This window comes from Carcharhinus amblyrhynchos, chromosome 28 (assembly GCF_965287045.1).
Source record: "Carcharhinus amblyrhynchos chromosome 28, sCarAmb.v2.hapA, whole genome shotgun sequence".
NCBI classification, from domain to species: Eukaryota; Metazoa; Chordata; class Chondrichthyes; order Carcharhiniformes; family Carcharhinidae; genus Carcharhinus; species Carcharhinus amblyrhynchos.
In genome coordinates this window covers 23,371,561-23,392,544 of record NC_137351.1, presented here as the reverse complement: position 1 = coordinate 23,392,544, position 20,984 = coordinate 23,371,561, and the positions used below count along the sequence as shown (strand labels likewise).

General features: G+C 42.6%; 1 protein-coding gene across 1 annotated transcript in view; it reads left to right on the top strand.

Annotated features, from left to right (window-relative positions):
• The first annotated feature begins 427 nt into the window (after positions 1-427).
• The window catches only part of lysmd4 (LysM, putative peptidoglycan-binding, domain containing 4), a 33,931-nt gene continuing 13,374 nt past the window's right edge, over positions 428-20,984 (top strand). The window contains exon 1 of the mRNA XM_080214291.1: positions 428-642. The gene's annotated coding sequence lies outside the window, so the exon portion shown is untranslated. The remainder of the gene's footprint in view (positions 643-20,984) is intronic.

The window sequence follows — 20,984 nt, the reverse complement described above, 5'->3', positions numbered from 1 at the left end:
TAGACACACTCAGTAGCCCGGCTTGCCCGTCACCAGCCCAGATAGCCTCTTCAATAACACAGCACACACTTCACTGGCCCAGCTAGCCCCTTCACTAGCCCACCCTGTCCCCTCAGTAGTCCAGCTAGCCTCCATACTAACCTAATTTGCCCCTTACTAGCCCAGCCAGACCGCTCACTAGCTCAGCTCGCCTCCACACTAGCCCAGTTTGCCCCTCACCAGCCTTGCCAACCCAATCACCATGGACTCTCAGGGGCTCCAGGAGCCACAGCGCATGCGCCGCCTCTCACCCAAACATGCTGGCTAGGTTCTGCCCACCGCCGCCTGCCATTGGCCAGTTAGGCGGTGACCGGCAGCTGACCCTAACCGTTGATAGGTTGGTCCGTCTGTCAATCAGAGCCGGGGGCTCGGTGCAGCAGGGTAGGATGCGAGGCGTTGTTATTGGTGCTGGGCCGCGGGCCGGCGGAGAGGGCAGTGACGGGACTGAGTGAGGGGGAAGAGGAGAAAGGGAGGCCTGCTACGGATGTCTGAGGTGGGGCTAGGCCCAGCCGGCCCCTCGATGTGAAGGAGGCGGCGGCGAGGGAACCCCTGAGTCCCGGGATGGGCCGCTGTGCCTGAGCTCGGATGGCGGGCTGGAGTGTGGTGAGTAAAAGCTGCTGCCCTCCCCCTCATCATTCCCTCACCCCTCCCTCACTCCCTCTTTCACTCACTCTCTCCCCTCATTCCCTCACCTCCCCTTCCTCAGTCCCTCTTTCGCTGAGTCCATCAATCACTCCCTCACTCTCTCCCTCACTCACTCCCTCTTTCACTCACTCCCTCCCTCGCTTCCTCTTTCACTCACTCCCTCCTTCACTCACTCCCCCCTCCCTCACTCTCTCCCTCACTCACTCACACTCTCTCTCCCCCTCCCTCACACTCTCTTTCACTCTCTCACTCACTCACTCACTCCCTCTTTCACTCACTCCCTCCCTCGCTTCCTCTTTCACTCACTCCCTCCTTCACTCACTCCCCCCTCCCTCACTCTCTCCCTCACTCACTCACACTCTCTCTCTCCCTCCCTCACACTCTCTTTCACTCTCTCACTCCCTCACTCAACTCACTGTCTCTCTCCATCCCTCACTCACTCTCTGTCACTCACTGATGATGGGCTGGGGAATTAATTTACTGAGGGGATTGATGTTGCCTGTACTTGGGATGTGATTTTTTTTATTGCCAGCTCCCTTGGGATACAGTGAAAAGTATTGTTTCTTGTGTGGTTGTACAAAGCATATTGTTCATAGGGTATGTAGATGAGAAGGAAAGGAGAGTGTGCAGAATGTAGTGTTACAACATGTAAGGGTGTAGGGAAGGTAGGTCCATTTAAAAATGAAAAAGCTTCTTGAGTTGGTTGGTACGTGACCTCAGACTTCTTTTTCGTGATGAAAGAGAGAATAAAAGCAAAATACTGTGGATGCTGGAATCTGAAACTAAAACAGAAAATGCTGGAAAATCTCAGCAAGTTTGAGCATCTGTGGAGAAAGACTAGAGCCAACATTTTGAATCTAGATGACCCTCCGTCAGAGCTCTGATTTGACAAAGGTCATTTGGACTCCATATGTTAGCTGTTTTCTCACCTTATAGATGCTGCCAGGCCTGCTGAGATTTTCCAACATTTTCTCGTGATTTCAGTGGCTGGTTTGCGTGATGGACTGGGCTTCGTTCACAAGTTTCTTGCAGTCTTGGACAGAGCGGGAGCCATACCAAGCTGTGAATCGTCCAGAAAGTTATCCCCTCTGTTCCCCAGCCACTAAACATTTGGGTGAGGTTACCTTAGAGTTTTTGGCCTGAGCACCCGAGGCTTCGAACAGCACAAGATGTGTGGGAAGGTGGAAAATACACCGTTCAGCATTATCTAGAGAAGGAAGGTTTGAGTGTATATATATTGTAGTGTGCTATACAGACTAAACATACCATTCATAGTACATTATATAGATATTCACTTAGTATCTTACTGAAAGAGGCAGGGTTTGATAGAAGCCCAATTATATAAACATCACTCAGAAACTTCTAGAGAGAGCGAAACGGGGTTTGATTGTATAGCCCAAACAATGTATATTCACTCAGCATCTGAAGGGATAGAGCCCAAATTATAAATATATCACTCAGTATCTATAGAGTGAGGCAGAGTTTGATAGTGAAAACCCAAACTACATTTACATCTCTCAATGTCTAGAGACAGAATGAGGGAGGATTTGATAGTATACCCCAAATTATATATACATCATTTAGCGTGTTCTAGATGAAGAAGCCTGAGACTCCGAAAGCTAGTGCTGCCAAATAAACCTGTTGGACTTTAACCTGGAGTTGTGAGACTTCTTGCTGTTCTTACAGTGGTCCCCAACATGTTTTAAGTGGTTTCCTCAGTGTTCCCTGAGACAAGTAACTAATGTGCCCTTTCAAAGACTTTGCTGGTCTTCATCTCAGGAGACAATTGAGAAGTTGATGTCACTGGTGTGTTTACCTTTTTATCAAAACACCTGGTAGATTGATTTGTTTGATTCAAAGTTATTATAGTTTGGGGAAATTGGGTTTTATTTGTCTGTATCTTGCGTATAAATGTTCTTTCTCAATGGTGCTGCATTCATGATTAAATATTTGTGGTTATGTAGTATCTTTCATAACTTCAAGATGTTAAGAGCAAATAAAATTCCCTTAAAGGATAAGGACTTGTAATTTGGAGAAATGTGGCAGCCTGTTGCACATGGCAAGGATTCGACAGCTATGAGGTAGATCTCATTAGGCAATGGCAGATAAGGAACAACGCTTCACAAGGACACCGAGAGAATTCCCAACTCTTCTTTGGGAAATTTTACATCCGCTTGAGGTTTATCATCTCATCTGAAATACGGCACTGCGGCGTTCTGGTGGCACCGTACTGTTAGACTAGGTTTTGTGCTGAAGACTCTGAAAAAATGCTTGTACCCATAATGTTTGACTTGTAAGTGTGATCACTAAGCTAATGCTGACATGCACAGTTTTGCAAAAATTGTTGTCGTGAAAAGCTGGGTGTTTCAGAAGATGTGCCAGCTTAAGGGAAAGTGAGTTTGTCAGCTTTCATTAAGTTGTCTCAGAAATCAAGCTTATAATTTTAAAAATCACATACATGTGTGAATATCTGACAGCACAATTCATTTCAAGTGCTAGCTTGATGTGAAGCATATGTGGTGTCACTAATGAGTGCATTGTGCTTGATAATGGAATTCTCTGGTGAAATACAAAGCACCCTGGCTTTTCAGCTCCTCTAATGAAATAGGAAGATTTTTACAGATTGATTAGCCTGTTGAGATTTCTTTGTCATTGTGTATCATCTGCACCATTTGTGTGTGCTCAGTCAGGGGATCTCAGTTGAGGCAAAAGTTGGACTGTTTGATTAGGGCTAATGAGGGACAATTTGATGGAATTGGAATCCAGTTTGTTGTTGAGTTTCTCCTGGTGGAAGAATGTGGATGTAGGGAACATAGAATCCTACAGTGCAGAAGGAGGCCATTCGGCCCATCAAGACCACAATCCCACCCAGGCCCTATTCTTGTAATCCCACATATTTTCCTTCCTGATCCCCTGACACTAGGATCAATGACCAATCAACCTAACTAGCACATCTTTGGACAGTAGGTGAGAAGGAGATCCAAGTTCAGCTGTGACACCCCACATCACATTCACTTACAAGTTAAGTTAGCACTTGCGTGAGACATCAAGTAGACTATTCGCACTTATAAAACTGTACCCCAAATTGGCATACGACTTTGGAGAGAAGGAAACAAAGTCAAGTTACTTCTATGTGATTCAAAATATTATTCATGTTTTCAATAAATAAGCTTGCAAGTGTTTAAAGTGCTGAATTTAATGAAAAGAAGTGTTTCATTATTTATTGATTGGTTAGTCATATTAGGAGTCTTTTTTTCTAGTTTTGAACAAACCTTTAATGAATGCATGTTAGATTTCATGGTGTTATGTAGTAAGCATTAGCATTTAAACTTGGTGAAATCAGGAAATGGATATGAAGTGAAATATTTGATGCTACATATAATTCAGTGGCATAGTGGTTAGCACTGCCTCCTCACAGCACCAGGGACCTGGGTTTAATTCTGGCCTTGGGTGATGCTATGAAGTTTGCACTTTCTCCTCCTGTCTGGGTCGGTTTCCTGCAGCTGTTCCAGTTTCTCCCACAGTCTAAAGATGTGCACATTAGGTGGATTGCCCATGCTAAATGCGTGGGGTTATGGGCATAGGTCAGGGAGGTGGTGGGCCTGGTGATGCTCTTTCAGAGTGTCAGTGCAGACTCAATGGGCCCAATGACCTCTTCCTGCACTGTAGGGATTCTATTATCTGCTCAGCTGCATGTTTCAATGTAGCATGCAAACTTCTCAAATGTTTTTGGTGGGGGGAGTCAGATGTGGGTAAGGATATCTGCCATTATAGTGAAAACATGCATGAAGAGTTCTCACCCAATACAGTTAAACAATGAATGAAAAACAACAGAAATATCTAAATGAATATAGGGCAGAAGGAAGAATTCAGAACAGCTTCTTCATGACCTATATTAAAAGCAGCAGACTCTGTACAAAGGCTGCATTTCAATTTGTCTTCATTATCTACTAAATTGTAAAGTCAAAACAATTTGCACATTCAGAAACATTCTCATACAGAAAAAAATCTGGCCAAGATATTGTGACCAGCTGCAAAGGAACAGTGCTCGTTCACCTTGCTGATGACTCCACTAAATTTTGAGCAGATACTTGCTCTATTCTAGGATCTGATCCAGCACTGCATCCTCTGCAGGGCATCCAAGCCCTTTGTGAACAAACCAAGAAATGACAAAGCTCTTCAGACGATCAGATTAAGAACCGTCACTGAGATAAGAAGGAAGAATAAATTGGATCTAGATCGAGTACAGAAAGTACAGTTTGGGCAAGACAGGTGGGCGGAAGAAATAAAGATGATAGAAATACAAAAAACAAAATCTCCAGTATTAATGCTGAAGGAATGAGACTCCACATTTGTCATTCTTTTTTCCGGGCCAGAGAAATTGTTTGGCAGCAATTATCATTTATCACACCATTAAAAATTATTTTACTCCTAATTCCTGACCCCCTAACTTTTTCTCGCATCTTTAATACAATCTGGTGGACAAGTATCCCACGTCCAGTGTGTATTATCTGCAAGATTAATACGTTCCAACCTGTGGAGGAGCAGGATGTGTATGACAGTGACTTCCAGATTTCCGCAACAATTGCATATGTGTAGATGCCGGATGTTGTTATCCAATTTCCTCTTGTTATAATGGTGAACACTGATAAATTCACCATTATTATCTCTAGTAAATTCCGGGCTTATTTGTTGAACTTATGTATGCAACATTTGTTTTGAAAGTGAAAGAAATAATTAAAACATAAATAGAAAGAGGAATAGACTCTGAACCTGCTGCAGTATTTATGAGATCATGTCTGATCTTTTACCTTAACTTCATTTTTCCCCCTTACTTCAATTGCCCTTGACACTCTCAATATCCAAGTGTTGAAAAATCGAATTGTATTGGGTTTTGTGAGATGATGTTTGTAGTTGGTGCATTTAGGAAAAGGAAAGTTTGAAGGAAAGAAATCCAGTTGTGCAAATGTAAAAATAGACATCCAGTTTTGTTTTACGCTAGTGCAGTAACTGGACATTTTCAACCTTGATCCAAATAGTATCAAATAATCAGAGTAAGATTACTTTGCGCATCTTTGAATACAATAAACCAGTTGTAATAACTGTGCACAAGTATCTTATTCATTTAATATCAATGAAATCCTTCTCTTATTATGTCACAGGAAAATGCAGAGTGTCAGTCACAATGGTAACAATGAGAGTCAGCACATGCAGAGTTTAAATTAAAAAAAAGCCCTCTGCAGTTCTGTTTTACAATGAGAAGAATAGTAGCATTCAAGGTACAGTAGAAACTGTTCTCTCACAAGCTTCAGTGTAATTCTGAGCTTCCTGAAACTCCTTGAACTTCACAAAATAATTTAGAAATAAATTAGAAAAAATGAAACCAATATAAAGTGTCAACAGAGGAATTTCTGGCCTTTTGGCTGAGTTCTGCGTCAGTTCCCTTTGTAGGTTCAGACTCTGATATAAGCTTCAGTAAATTTGCCTGCATTAGGGGAGAATGCAGTAAAAAGTCTGACAACACCAGGTTTTAGTCCAACCGATTTATTTGATGATAGACTCACAAGCTTTCAGGTTAGTCCCTTCGTCAGGTGAATGGAGAGTTCTGGCCTCAGACAGAGCATATAAAGCACAGACAGTTTAGAGATTACTGATTAGAATGCAAATCCTTACACCTAACCTGCTGTTCAAGACCTGAAGTGGCTGACAATGTGAGTGGAAGGAGCACTGATCACAGGTACACTCACATTGTCAGCCACTTCAGGTCTTGAACAGCAGGTTAGGTGTAAGGATTCGCATTCTAATCAGTAATCTCTAAACTGTCTGTGCTTGATATGCTCTGTCTGAGGCCAGAACTCTCCATTCACCTGACGAAGGGACTAACCCGAAAGCTTGTGAGTCTATTATCAAATAAATCAGTTGGACTAAAACCTGGTGTTGTTTACGCCAGTCCAACGCCGGCATACCCACATTAGGGGAGAATGGCCTGTGGACATTTTCTTTCTTTTTGGTAAAGCCAGCATGTTTAGAACATAAAGAAACGACACCAGGCAATGTTTTTGTCTGGTGTTCATAACCTGCATTGTTTCCGCTAATCCCAGTGCGAGTCAATATATTTAGGATTTTTTTAAGCTACGTAATTTCCTTCCCAAGAAGCTTGAGGTCTACCTTGGCAGCTAGGTTTCACTTTGTAGCCCCCAGCTTACTGGCATCTCTTGTCTGCTCCGATTGAACTTGTGAAAGAAACAAAACCTTTGTACATGATTTTGGGTTTTAAAAGAATGATCTAGTAGGAGCGTACAATTTTGGAACATGATTTTAGGTGATAAAGTTTACATTGGGTATTGGGAAAACAAAGGAATGAATGTTATTTTCAGTGGAACTGCCCAGCAGCATAAATATTGCTTGTGTGAAAAGCACCTTGGTAAGTTAGATGCAGAGACCAGTCAACTTAAACAAGATCTTACTTCCAGATAGTATGTTAGCCTTGTTCTAGTTCTATACTGTTATACCATAACCATGGCTCAACAAAGAAAATTTAAACCCGTTCTGCTGGTTTTGATAAAGCTGTAGGCTTCAAGAACAAAGTTCTATTCACTTATTGAATTAAAACCTATATACTATACTCACTATTGTAACCTTTGTAGACATTTAATTATGTGTCTCCTTGTACATGTGTGTAGATTGGTGTCTGCCACTGTTGAATTAACTTGAAATGTGGTTTGATGGTGTTGGGAACACATTGATACAGGTTACTTGTCATGTTCAGTGGCGTAGCACTCGTTCAGTAGTTTAAGTTTTTAAGTTTATTTATTGGTGTCACAAGTAGGCTTACATTAACATTGCAGTAAAGTTACTGTGAAAAATCCCCTAGTCACCTCTGGCGTCTAAAATCCCCTAATCCCCTCTGGCGACTGTTTGAGTACACTAAGAGAGAATCTTGCATGGCTAACACACCTAATTAACATGTCTTTTAGACTGTGGGAGGAAACATGAAGGGAACCCACGCACACACGGGGAGAATGTGCACATTCTGCACAGCCAGTGACCAAAGCCGGAATTAAACCCATTTCCAGGTCTGTGGATCTGTGGGGCAGCAGTGCTTGCCACTGTGCCACCGTGCTGCCCAGTACTAATTTTGCATGCTTGATCAATATGTACTGCCATATTGCATGCTTGATCCCATACATCCAATTATAAAGTGTAAAAGATCTATTTATGGGGTAAAAAATTTTGACTGACTTTTAATGTGAGTACAGCATCTCGGGCTGAAAAGTGGGAGGATCAATTTATGTGCTGCATTTAAATGTAAAAACATGATTTTGAGGCTGAAGAAATGGAGTCACCTTATGTGTCAGGTTGATTTAGATGCTGAAGTCTACCATATTTTAATTTTGATAATCCCAGACACATGTTGGCTTGGTATTATCATTGGACTATTAATCCAGAAACTCAGCTAATCTTCTGGGGACCTGGATTTGAATCCCATCATGGCAGATGGTGGAATTTGAATTCCAAAACGAAACATCTGGAATTAGAATCTACTGATGACCGTAAACCATTGTCAATTGTCGGAAAAGTCCATCTGATTCACAGATGTCCACTTATGGCCACATATGATTCCAGAGCCACAGAAACATGGTTGACTTTCAACTGCCCTCTGAACAAAGGCAACTGGGGATGCGCGATAAATGCTGGCCGAGCCAGCGATGCCCATGTCCTGACGAATTAATGAACAACTACTGTGGTCAGGAAGTGGAGATTAGCAGCACAGCAGGATTCCTGCTCCGTTGCAGATATGTTTATTATTATTGTTACATGTATTAACATTGAAAAGTATTGCTTCTTGTGCTATACAGACAAAGCATACCATTCATAGAGAAGGAAAGGAGAGAGTGCAGAATGTAGTGTTACAGTCATAGCTAGGGTGTAGAGAAAGAGCAACTTAATGCGAGGTAGGCCCATTCAAAGGTCTGATGGCAGCAAGGAGGTTGCTACGTGACCTCAGACTTTCATATCTTTTTACTGAAGGAAGAAGGTGGAAGACAGTACGGCCAGGGTGTGTGGGGTCCTTAATTAAGCTAGCTGCTTTGTCGAGGCAGCGGGAAGTGTTGACAGAGTCAGTGGATGGGAGATTGCATGATTGATTGGGCTACATTCATGACCTTTTGTAGTTCCTTGTGGTCCTGGGCTGAGCAGGAACCATACCAAGATGTATGCATCCAGAAAGAATGCTTTCAGTAGTGCCTCTGTAAAAGTTGGTGAGAGTCATAGCTGACATGCCAAATTTCCTTCATCTTTTGAGAAAGAGAGGCATTGGTGGGCTTTCTTTACTATAGCACCTGCATGGGGGGACCAGGACAGGTTGTTGACGGACACCTAAAAACTTGAAGTTTTCGACCATTTTTACTACAGGCAAGTATTTCAACAACACAAGCATGCCAAAAGGTAGTGGCAATAGGCAAATGATATATTTACAAGTGTTATGAATTCAATTCATTGTGTCTTTGGGTGCTAAATTTGTAGTCTTGCAGAGATTGCAGCATTTAAGCTACAGAATGTACCAATGTTTGTTACATTAGATCTTGCCTATCAACAAGAGTGGGACCTCTGGGAGTATTTTGATAGATTACCAGATCAGTTCAAGGGTTAGTGACCAACTCTTCATGAGATGATGGGCCATAATATCCTGGATTCCCAATGTCAAATTTGGGGAGTGCCCGAAAGATGCACTGGAGAATCCCTCATGAAAGTTGCAGTGTAAGGGTTTACCCGGCAGTTGTCCAGAAGGCTAACTTTCCCTCGACTATGGAGCTGGGAAGTATCAGACAAAGCAATTTTAAATAGCTATCTGAATGATTCTGCCACTTTTACAGCCGTAGTTATTCTGAAAGGAAAAGAGTTCAGAGTAACTATTTTAAACATAGAGGCTGAGTCCCTCATGGCTTGCTCCTGATTCCCCAAGGGACCATCTGACCAAGCATTCTTTCCGCCCCCTATGAAACCCAATGAGGTGGACCATTATTAAAACCATCCAAGTGGGAGTGTCCTTTGGAGAGAATTCCAAGGAGATATCTTTTAAGTTGAATCTGGGAATGCCTTGTGAGACAGAGTTTCAACAAGCTTGTTTGACTTGGTGTTTACTACCATCTGGATGGGTTGTTGAGAAAGCCACGGTCTCTGTTTTAGTTGCATTTGTCATTTAATCTGTTGTGTGGTATGTTTGACCATACTCCATCTGTCAAGTCACATGCACCTCATACTTAGAATCACATGCATATTGTAAATTGCTTTATCTTCCTGAACTTGCATAGTAAAACTTGTTATTTGTTGAAAACCTGTGAAATCTTGCAGCCTTATTCCAAAGGCATGTCTCCCCAATCTCAATCTTAATCTACTTTTAAAATGTTATTAGTCCCTAACTGGGTCACTTTACCCATCTCGCCTCCTGAATTTTTCCAGGTTTGGACCAAGGATCATAACATGAGATTATCAGTGTATGTAACTGCAAAGAGGGAGAGGTCCAATTACATGACTGGTGGAACTGATTTAAATTACAGCCATTCTCAGATATATTGTTTATCATACAGTTCATCATACTCTACCTTTTATCTGTCATATTATTCATCATTGGGTGAACAGTGGTGTTGTGGTATGTCACTGAACTAGTAATCAAAAGACCTAAATAATGCTCTGAGGCCATACGTTTAAATCCCATTTTGGAAACCAGTAGAATTTCAATCTAATTTTTAAAAAATGGAATTGAAAGCTTGTTTCAGGCAATGGTGATCATGAGACCAATGTTGATTGAACTGAAAACTCATCTGGTTTGTTAAAGTCCTGTGGAGAGGGAAATCTGCTATCCTTACCTAATCTGGTCTATATGTGACTCCAAACACACGGCAACATGGTGGATTCTTAACTGCCTTTAGTGATGGACCACAAATGCTGGCCTTGACCTTGAGGCCCACATCCCATGAAAGAGTTAAAACAAATACTGTCCCATTACTTTGTACTAATGTATAATTTTCTGTTCAGACCAGACCAATTCAAGTCGAGCATTGGAGTTTAACACAAAATAATGATTGAATTATGAAGAATAACTATTAGTTGTCCAAACAGTAAGGCCTGCTGGTCAACAGTTCTGCCACGCATGCGGAACAGGAACATAGAAGTTGGCCATTGAACCCAGCTTGTCATTCTGTGGAATCGTGGCTGATTCACATCTCAATTTTATGTACTCATCATTGCTCCATTTTCCTGGGTTCCCTTATCTGTATGTACAGTGATACTATCTCAACGCTGCACCCTGCAGCAGATGTTTTGGTAAATCGGTAACTCCTAAGTTCTGCAACAAAACTGAGATGATTTGTCTCCTATTTACATTATGTGAATGTACATAGGTATATTGTGATATAAATTACACCGTCATGTTTATGGTTTCCTACTTGTCCAACTTCTATTATTTTTCTTTATTCTGGTGACAATATGTTAATCTCACTCATTGTTTGCATACTTTCACAGCCTGAAGTGTAGTTCGAGCTATTGTATCTCGTTAGCTTTGCAAGTAATTTATTACTGCGGCTGAACAATTAATCAAATAAGAATGTAGGAATTTTACAGTTATGTACTTAACTGTGTATTCCACGCTGAATTCTAGGGCCCAGACCTTTGTGAGTTTGAATTTTTTTTGAAAGATAAAATTTAGCAAGCAGCATTGTCTGAGTTGATATAGGAAAACCTTACAATTTATTAATGTCACAAGTAGGCTGACATTAACACTGCAATGAAGTTACTGTGAAAATCCCCTAGTCGTCACACTCCGGCTTCTGTTCAGGTACACTGAAGTAGAATTTAGCATGGCCAATGCACCTGACCAGCATGTCTTTCGACGTACTCCTGTTATGGAATAATAGTTCTAAAAGTCTAAATGAGGAGTACAGTTTACAGTCGAATCATCTATTGGGAATAGTGAGTTGGTGGTGTTTATTGCAGTGGATAGGTTTCAACTGCAATATTGAACTGGGTGGTAAAAGGTTTTCTGCAGCATTACTCCTTCCTGATGCACCTGAACTCACCTGAAGATGTGATGATCACCTGGAGCCTGTGTAACAGAAACAGATTCAGTAGTAACATTTAAGTGACAATTATATAAGTAATTGAAGAGAAAAGAGATGATAGGGAAAAAGCAAGAAAGTGGAGTTGGTTTGATAACTCAGAGCTGGCATTGATTTGATGGGTGGAGTTCCCCCCTTTTGTGTTCTTTCATTCTATGATTTTAGTTTTGATCTTTAACAATCTCAGCCCACAAAGATTGCAAGTCAGATTTAGGGTAAAGTGCCCTAGATTCTGCCTCAATTTTACAGTTTTCCCCAGTTTATTCTATACACAGCATTTTCCCTATGCCACGCTCTTAACATTCCACCTGGAGCCTGTGTGTGTGTGTGTGCGTGCGCGCGCGCTGCTCTGTGTAAGTGAGTCTTACATTGAGCAAATGCTCAAATCCAGCTCCCCACACGTAGATTACCAAAGATGGTTCACTCAATCTGACAACTGAATATTCGCGACATTTTAGCAGACCTGTGCTGCCATTGCTTTCTGAACCTACTGTTTACTTCTGCTTGTGGTTTGAAGTGCAGCTGGCTGATGGAAATAGATGACTCAGTTCACCACACTCTTATTGTGCCGCGCACAAGCTTCCCAACTACACTAGCATCTTCCTTTTATTTCTTGTACTATCTATCCTTCCCTTCTCAATATTATCCAGTAGTAGGCTTTGTCTTGGTGTGGAATTTTTCTTATTGGAATTTTAGTTGCAATTATCTAAATTAATCTCCCAGAGCATGAAGAGATTTTCTGCCTAGCTGCTCCTTGGCAGAATTGATCCCAGAGACAAGAAGTAAAACAGCTGGACCTTTGGAATTATGAAGGCTATTTATAAATAGACCAGCGACGTGCAGCGTGAAGTAAATTCTCTATGTAAACGTTCTGGTTCTAAAGGTCAATGTGCAAAACCACAAATCCAATGAGTATCTGACCTATCAAACTATAGCTTCCTGTACTGAACAACTGGCTTCCCCGCCCCTATTTACAGTGCTGCACTAAATGGTCCAATTTCAATTGGCAGAGTGGTAAAATAGTTGGAGCAATATTACTGTTTCCTGAGATACCAAAACCCACCTGAAGATGTACCATCTCTTTCAGACAGGTTGAACTGTCAATCTGCCAGAACAGATCAGCAAAACAGTTTTCCACTTACTAACCTATGTAGACCTTCATTGAACAAGGCTGAAAGATGAGAAAATGAGTCAACAGTGCACCAGTCAGGAACTTTATTGTCAAGGATGAGTATGTTTACCATGGTTACATGATGCCTTTCAGACAAACAGAATGAGGAATTCTGCTCTGCATCTGGTGGTTTGGGTTACTGTATAGCTACAGTTGGATCTCGGTGATTTAAATCATTTTGGTCTCGCCTCCATAATCCAATAAAGCAGTGTTGAATCAACTGTGTAGAGTGCCACTTTGTTAGATTTCTTGGCATACAAATAAAACATTTGAAACCAGGTAACCTGGTTTACTTTCTACTTCACCTGCTTGACTCTGGCAATTGTATAATTGAACAGGACGAAGTCAGCTGCAGGCCAAACCGTTCAGTGCCAGCTAGCTCCCTCCTCTTCCTTGAAATACATTAATGAATTGGCTGTTTTTAGGACAATCCAGCAACTTTTATGGTCTTTCTTTTATCCAGATGCCAACCCGCAAGTTCAGTTCCTTTTCTACACTTAGCTAAATAAAAATGAGCCTGGACTGCATGGGGAGTTTGGATTTCTCCACTTCCTAATTCTCCCTAGCACAGTGAAACTGAGGATAAGCAGATGATGCTACTGTTGCAGTGCATGCCATATTGTCCTGATTTAAGAGTGCCAGTCGATTTTTTTTTTTAAATGTCTTTTACCTGCTTTAATAGTTCAACTGATTTGATTTCCTCAACAAAAGATTATCTTGGACAAGAGAATTTAATTAAAGATGTGGATGAGGAAATGGAAATTGTATCGATTCTACAAGTGCCAAAATCTCATCTCATTGGGGCTATATGGATCAAGGGATATGGGGGAAGGCGGGATCAGGGTGTTGAATTCGATGATTGGTCTTGATCATAATGAATGGTGGAGTAGTCCAAAGGGACCAAATGGCCGATTCCTATTTTCTATGTATGTTTCTGTGCTACCTTTGAGTTACTTTACACCAGCAGATGAAATAATGATACTTCCATACACTTGGAATGACTTGCATTTTGTTGGTGCATTTAGATTGGAGATAACAGATTTGGAATATTGTGAGCAGTTTTGGGCCCCATACCTAAGAAAGGATGTGCTGGCCTTGCAGAGGGTCCAGAGGAAGTTCATAAGAATGATCCTTGGAATGAAGGGTTTTTCATATGAGGAACGGTTGAGGAATCTGGGCCTATACTCAATGGAGTTTAGAAAGATAAAGGGGGGATCTAAAGGGCGGCATGGTAGCACAGTGGTCAGTAGTGCTGCTTCACAGCTCTAAGAACCTGTGTTCAATTCCCGGCTTGGGTCAGTGTCAGTGTGGAGTTTGCACGTTCTCCTCTTGCCTGCATGGGTTTTTTCCGGGTGCTCCAGTTTCCTCCCACAGTCCAAAGATGTGCAGGTTAGGTTGATTGGCCATGCTACAAATTGGCCCTTAGTGTCATAAGATGCGTAGGCTGGAGGGATTCGTGGGTAAATATGTAGGGATATGGGGGTAGGGCCTGGGTGGGATTGTGGTCGGTGCAGACTCGATGGGCCAAATGGCCTCTTTCTGCACTCTAGGGTTTCTATGATTCTATAAAACTTACAGAATACTGAGAGGCCGACGTAGAGAAGGTGTTTCCACCAGTGGGAGAGACTAGAACTTGAGGGCACAACCTCAGAGTGAAGGGACGCTCCTTTAAAACTGAGATGAGGAGGAATTTCTTCAGCTAGAGGGTGATGGATCTGTGGAACTCATTATCACAGAGGGCTGTGGAGGCCAGGTCATTGATGTCTTTAAGACAGAGATAGGTTCTTGATCAATAAGGGGATCAAGGGTTACGGGGAGAAGGCAGGAGGATAGCAATGAGAATCATATCAGACATGATTGAATGGCAGAGAGACGCGAAGGGCCAGATGGCCTAATTCTGCTCCTGTAATCTTATAGTCTTGTATGAGATTGTCAGCGGCTGTTTGTCTTTACACTACCTGTGTGGAACTTAAATTATTTTGCTTAGGTGGTGAGAGCCCAGTTCATGTGTACATAGCTCCTATCACAGTTCAAGGACTCACTGTCCTGACTTGGAAATATATCACCATTCCTTCGCAGTCGCTGGCTCAAAATAGCATTAGCAATTTTGAAAAACCTGAGGGTCGATAAGTCCCCTGGGCTAGATGGGATACATCCTAGGATACTTTGGGAGGCAGGGGATGAGATTGCGGAGCCTTTAGCTTTGATCTTTGGGTCCTCACTGTCCACAGGGATTGTGCCAGGGGACTGGAGAGTGGCGAATGTTGTTCCCCTCTTCAAGAAAGGAATTAGGAATGACCCTGCTAATTATAGGCTAGTTAGTCTTTCTTCAATGGTTGGTAAATTAATGGAAAAGGTCTGGGATTAATCCAGGATAGTCAGCGCAGATTCGTGAGGGGTGAGTCTTGCCTCTCAAATTTGATTGAATTTTTTGAGGAGGTAACTAAGTGTGTAAATGAAGGTAGAACAGTTGATGTCGTATACATGGATTTTAGTAAAGCAGTAAGGTTCCCCATGGTAGGCTTATGAAGAAAGTAAGGGGATGTGGCAGAAGGAAATTTGGCCGATTAGATAAGTAACTGGCTATCTCATAGAAGACAGAGGGTGGTGGTGGAGGGAAAATTTTCAGACTGGAAGCCAGTTACCAGCATGTACAGCAGGGATCAGCGCTGGGTCACCTGCTATTTGTGATTTTTATCATGACTTGGAAGAGGGGGCTGAAGGGTGGGTTAGTAAATTTGATGACAGCAAGATTGGTGAAGTAGTGGATGAGGTGGAGGGCTCTTGTAGGCTGCAAAGAGACATTGATAGGATTCAGAGCTGGGCAGAAAAGTGACAGATGGAGTTTCACCCTGATAAGCGCGAGGTGATTTATTTTGATTGGACAAACTTGAATGCAAATTACAGGGTCAACGCCAGGTCTCTGAGGCATGTGGAGGAACAGAGATCTTGGGGTTCATATCCACAGACCTCTGAAGGTTGCCACTCAAGTGGATAGAGCTGTTAAGAAGGCTTATAGTGTGTTAGCGTTTATTAACAGGGGATTTGAGTTTAAGAGAACATAACATAAGAACATAAGAAATAGGAGCAGGAGTAAGCCATCTAGCCCCTTGAGCCTGCCCCGCCATTCAATAAGATCATGGCTGATCTGAAGTGGCTCAGTTCCACTTTCCTGCTTTCTCCCCATAACCCTTAATTCCCTTGCTTACCGAAAACCTATCTACCCACGTCTTAAATATATTTAGCGAGGGAGCCTCCACCACTTCAACGGGCAGAGAATTCCAGAGATTCACCATCCTTTGAGTGAAGAAGTTCCTCCTCAACTCTGTTCTAAATTGCTCCCCCCCCCCCCGCCTTATCTTGAGGCTGTGCCCTCTAGCCCTGCTGTCCCTTCTGAGCGGGAAGAACCTCTCCACCTCTACCCTATCCATCCCCTTCATCATCTTATATGTCTCAATAAGATCCCCCCTCATCCTTCTAAACTCCAACGAGTACAAGCCCAGTCTATTCAGCCTCTCTTCATAGCTCAACCCCCTCAACTCCGGTATCAGCTTAGTGAACCTCCTCTGCACTCCCTCCAAGGCCAAAATATCCTTGCGCAAGTGCGGCAACCAAAACTGCACACAGTACTCCAGCTGTGGCCTCACCAGTGCCCTGTACAGTTGCAGCAAGACCTCCCTACTTCTATATTCAATCCCCCTCGCTATGAAGGCCAGCATCCCATTTGCCTTCCTGACTACCTGCTGCACCTGTAGGCTGGGTTTTTGCGACTCATGCACAAGGACCCCTGGGTCCCCCGCACCGTAGCATGCTGCGGCTTTTTGCCCTTTAAGTAGTAGTCCTTCCTACTATTATTCCTGCCAAAGTGGATAACCTCACACTTGCCAACACTGTATTCCATCTGCCAGGTCCTCGCCCACTCGCTCAGCCTATCTAGATCCCTCTGCAGACTTTCTACACCCTCCACACAATTTGCTTTTCTACTTATCTTTGTGTCATCAGCAAATTTCGACACCTTACACTCAGGTCCCTCCTCCAGATCATCTATATAAATGGTAAATAGCTGAGGCCCCAGCACCAATCCCTGGGGCACTCCACTAGTCACCAAGAGCCGTGGGGTTATGCTGCAACTATACAGGACCTTGGTGAGACCACATTTTGAATGTTCTAAAATGCTGGAATTCTCTCCCTAACAGCACAGGTCAACCCACAGCACATGGACAGCAGAGATTCAAGAAGGTAGCTCATCACTACCTTCTTAAGGGGAACTAGGGATGGGCAATAAATGCTGGCCAGCCAGCGATGCCCCATGTCCTACGAATGAATAAAAAACATTTTTAGATGTTAATGCAGTGAGATATGAATTGCAGAGAGATTTAATAATGGCCAGGAGATTCGTGGACCTGTGCACCCACTGTGTAACTAATTTGAGCACAGTAAGTAGTTTCACAACACCAAGTTAAAGTCCAACGTTATTTGGTAGCACGAGCTTTCAGAGCGCTGCTCCTTCATCAGGGAATCTCTTACTGTGCTTACCCCAGTCCAGTGTTGACAACTCCACATTGTAACTAACTTGACACTGCTAAAAATACATTGACATCAGGTTGATCGACATCTGTGGCAAGACGAATTGGCACTCAAAACATAAAGTTGTCCTATTTCTCCATAGATAATGCCCAAACATAGAGCAGATCAGTCAGTTTCTGTCAGAGTGAAGCTGCCCTTTCCAAGGAGTCTTAACACTGCTTTCCTCTGAGGTCCAGAAAAGCACTGGTTCCAGATTTGTAACTTCAACATTGATGCAAAATACACAAATGTAAATTTTGATGTTACTTTTACTTCACAGCTAGCTATTCAATATTGATTTGTGCTTAATTTTGTAAACAGTGGTTGAGAAAGCAAGGTGTTTTAGCAAAAAAAATGCTTGCAGTTGGTTAGCTGTAGATATTGCAAAGTAGACAAATGATTGATTAGCAGCTAAAACTGAACTGAGCTCCTGCTAGTTACAAAAAATGATTTTAATATTATAGACACCTGGATTACAAGGAACGTTAAACAGGGACGATCTCTGTTAGAAACAGCTCACCCAACATCCAGAATCATAGAATAGAATCATAGCATCCCTACAGTGCAGCAGAGGCCATTCGGCCCATTGAGTCTGCACCAACTCTCTGACAGAGGATCTTATCCAGGCCCTCTCCCACACCGTGTACCAATAACCACACATTTCCCATTATCAACCCACTTAACCTGCACACCTTTGGACACTAAGGGGCAAATTAGCATGGCCAATCCATCTAATTTCCAATTGTTTGGAATCAAATCAACCTGGATTTTCTGTTTATACCAATGTGATTCATAAGAGCATAAAAATAGGAGCAGGAGTAAGCTATCTAGCCCCTCGAGCCTGCCCCGCCATTCAATAAGATCTGATAGTGGTTCAGTTCGACTTACCCGCCTGCTCCCTATAACCCTTAATTCCCTTATTGGTCAAAAATCTATCTACTTGTGACTTAATCACATTTAACGAGATAGCCTCCATTGCTTCATCCAAAAATCCTGCATCTTGGCTAAAGCTTGCATAGGCGATTGTTGTTATCTGCTACTCGTGGAATAAGAGCCATGTTGGAAGTGAAAGATCACCAAGAGGAATATATAACATGAAAACCGAATACGATGGATGTTGGAAATACACAGAAGATCACGCGTCGTCTGTGAAGAAAGAAACTGAGTTAACATTCCAAGTCTATGCTTTTGCATCAGAGCTGGTGGGAAAACTTAGAAATGTAACAGGTTTTAAGGAAATGAAAGTGGGGAAGGGTGGAAAAAGAACAAAAAGGAAAGGTTAAGTGGAAGACAAAAGAAATTAAATGGCTAAAGGAAGTGTAATTATCAGAATAGTGATCTGCTGCTTAAAGCAAGTGAAAAGCAAGAGTAAAACTAAAACTTGCAAAGAGAAAGGAACCAGAAGGGGGCAGAGTCTGAAATTGCTGCGCTCAGTACTAAACCCTAAAGGCTGTTAAGCTCAAATACCAAAACCACATATTTCGATTCAGCACTTAAGTTGAACTTTATTAGAATACTGCAGGATGCCAAGGACAAAGGCCACCCTGAAAGCAAGACGGCAGATTAAAGTGGCAGGAAATCAGAAGCTCAAGGTGATGCTTGCAGATTGAATGAAGCTGTTCTACACAGCAACTGACCTAACTGGCACTGGGTTTGTCCAAATTAGAGTGGACTACATTGTGAGTATGAGCACACTATCCTAACCTTAAAGTGCATGCAAATCACTTTTTGCTCAGAGGGTTTGGGAGCTTGGTCAGTGAAGAGGTAAAAGGCAGATGCTGCATCTCCAGTTCTTGCATGGATTTATGCAATGGGAAGGGAAATGCTGAAGTGGAGAAGGAAAGGATGGGTTTGGTGGTAATGTCACACAGATGTGACAGAAGATGATCTGTTGAGGCTGCGAATGAGGAAGCTGAGGACAAGGGCCAGCCTATCATGGTTTTTGGGAGGGTGAGGGAGGAGTGAAAGTGTAAGTGTGAGAAATGGGACAGACACAGTCAAGGGCCCTGTCAACTCTGGTGGAGTGGAATCCTCATTTGAGGAAAAATGAAATCACATCAGAAGTACTGATGTGGAGATTGCATCATCAGATGTGGTCGAAACTGGGAGAATGGAATGGAGTCCTTGCAGGGAGCAGGGTATGATGAGGTATAGGCAAGATACTGTGGGTTTCAGTGGACTTGTAATGAATAATCGTTGATCATCTGTTCCAGAAATGGAGACCAACATGTCAGAAGGGAAGAGTCAGAGGTGAACCATGTGACAATAGAGAGAAGGATGGAAATCTGAGACAAAGCTGATAAATGTTTCCAGTGCAAGACAAAAACAAGAAAAGGCATTATTACAGTTGTCTTTGATAGAGCGGATTAGCATTAGAATGAGGAATGTTTCACGTAGCCCAGGAAAAGACACAGGCATATCTAGGATTCATGCAGGTACCAAAAGGAAAAGTGTGGAGTTAAAGGAAAAGTTGTTCAACACGGGAACAAGTTCAACCAGGCAGAGGAGGGTGTTGGTGGGCAGGGACTGGTTGGGCCTCGGTTCAGGGAAGAAGCAGAGGGCTCGCAATGTCCAGTTGGAAATAGAGGTGTGTGGAAATCGGCTAGTTAGGACAGAAAATGACAAACTGTCAAAGTGACTGAAGGCACGAGGAGTCACTGATGTAGCTGGGAAGAGACTGATCAAGGCGATGAAAAGCCAGAGTTGGGAAGAAAGAAATCAGTTCAGTGGGCCAGAAACTGGCTAAAATAATAGGCCTACCAGGACAGATAGTTTGTCCATCTTGGGATGGGGTTGCAGGCTGTAAAGGGAAGCTGAAGCTCTCTAGAGGAAATTAGTTCACTGAAGACCTGGGGCCATGGCTTGATGCAGTCAGTTCATGTTCCAGGGGGAGGTAGGAAGCGTTGGAGAGTTAGTATTTAGCCTCGGCAAAGTAGCAATAGGTTCACCATGCAACAACCACGCCACTCTCATTAGTTGGTTTAATAATGTTAATGTTAGACCCAAAAGAATGGAATGCAGCAAATTCAAAGGGAAAGAGGTTAGATTGAGTGGGGAGAGTGAAGAAACTGAGATGACTGGTACTGTACTGACAGTCCTTGATGATAGCGCTGAGAGAAAGAAAGGGGAGGTCGAAGTAGAAGGAGAATACTGGAGATAGTAAAACGGTCTGAAGTGCAGAGTCTTGGCCAAGGATGTGGGTGTGAAGGCAACAGGAGAAAAACTCAACGTCTTTTGTGAGCTCAAACTCTATTGAAATAGTTGAGGAGTAGGTGAGATCTTTGCTAAGGACAAATCATTCCGGGTCAGTGAGAGAAAGGCCTGTGAAGAGGAGGATAATCAAAGTTTTACGACCTAATGAGTTGTTGAAGCTTGCAATACTTCAACCCTGAATGGAAGGGGGGAGAAAGTTAACATCGGTTTGACAAAGGATGAAGTGAAACTGT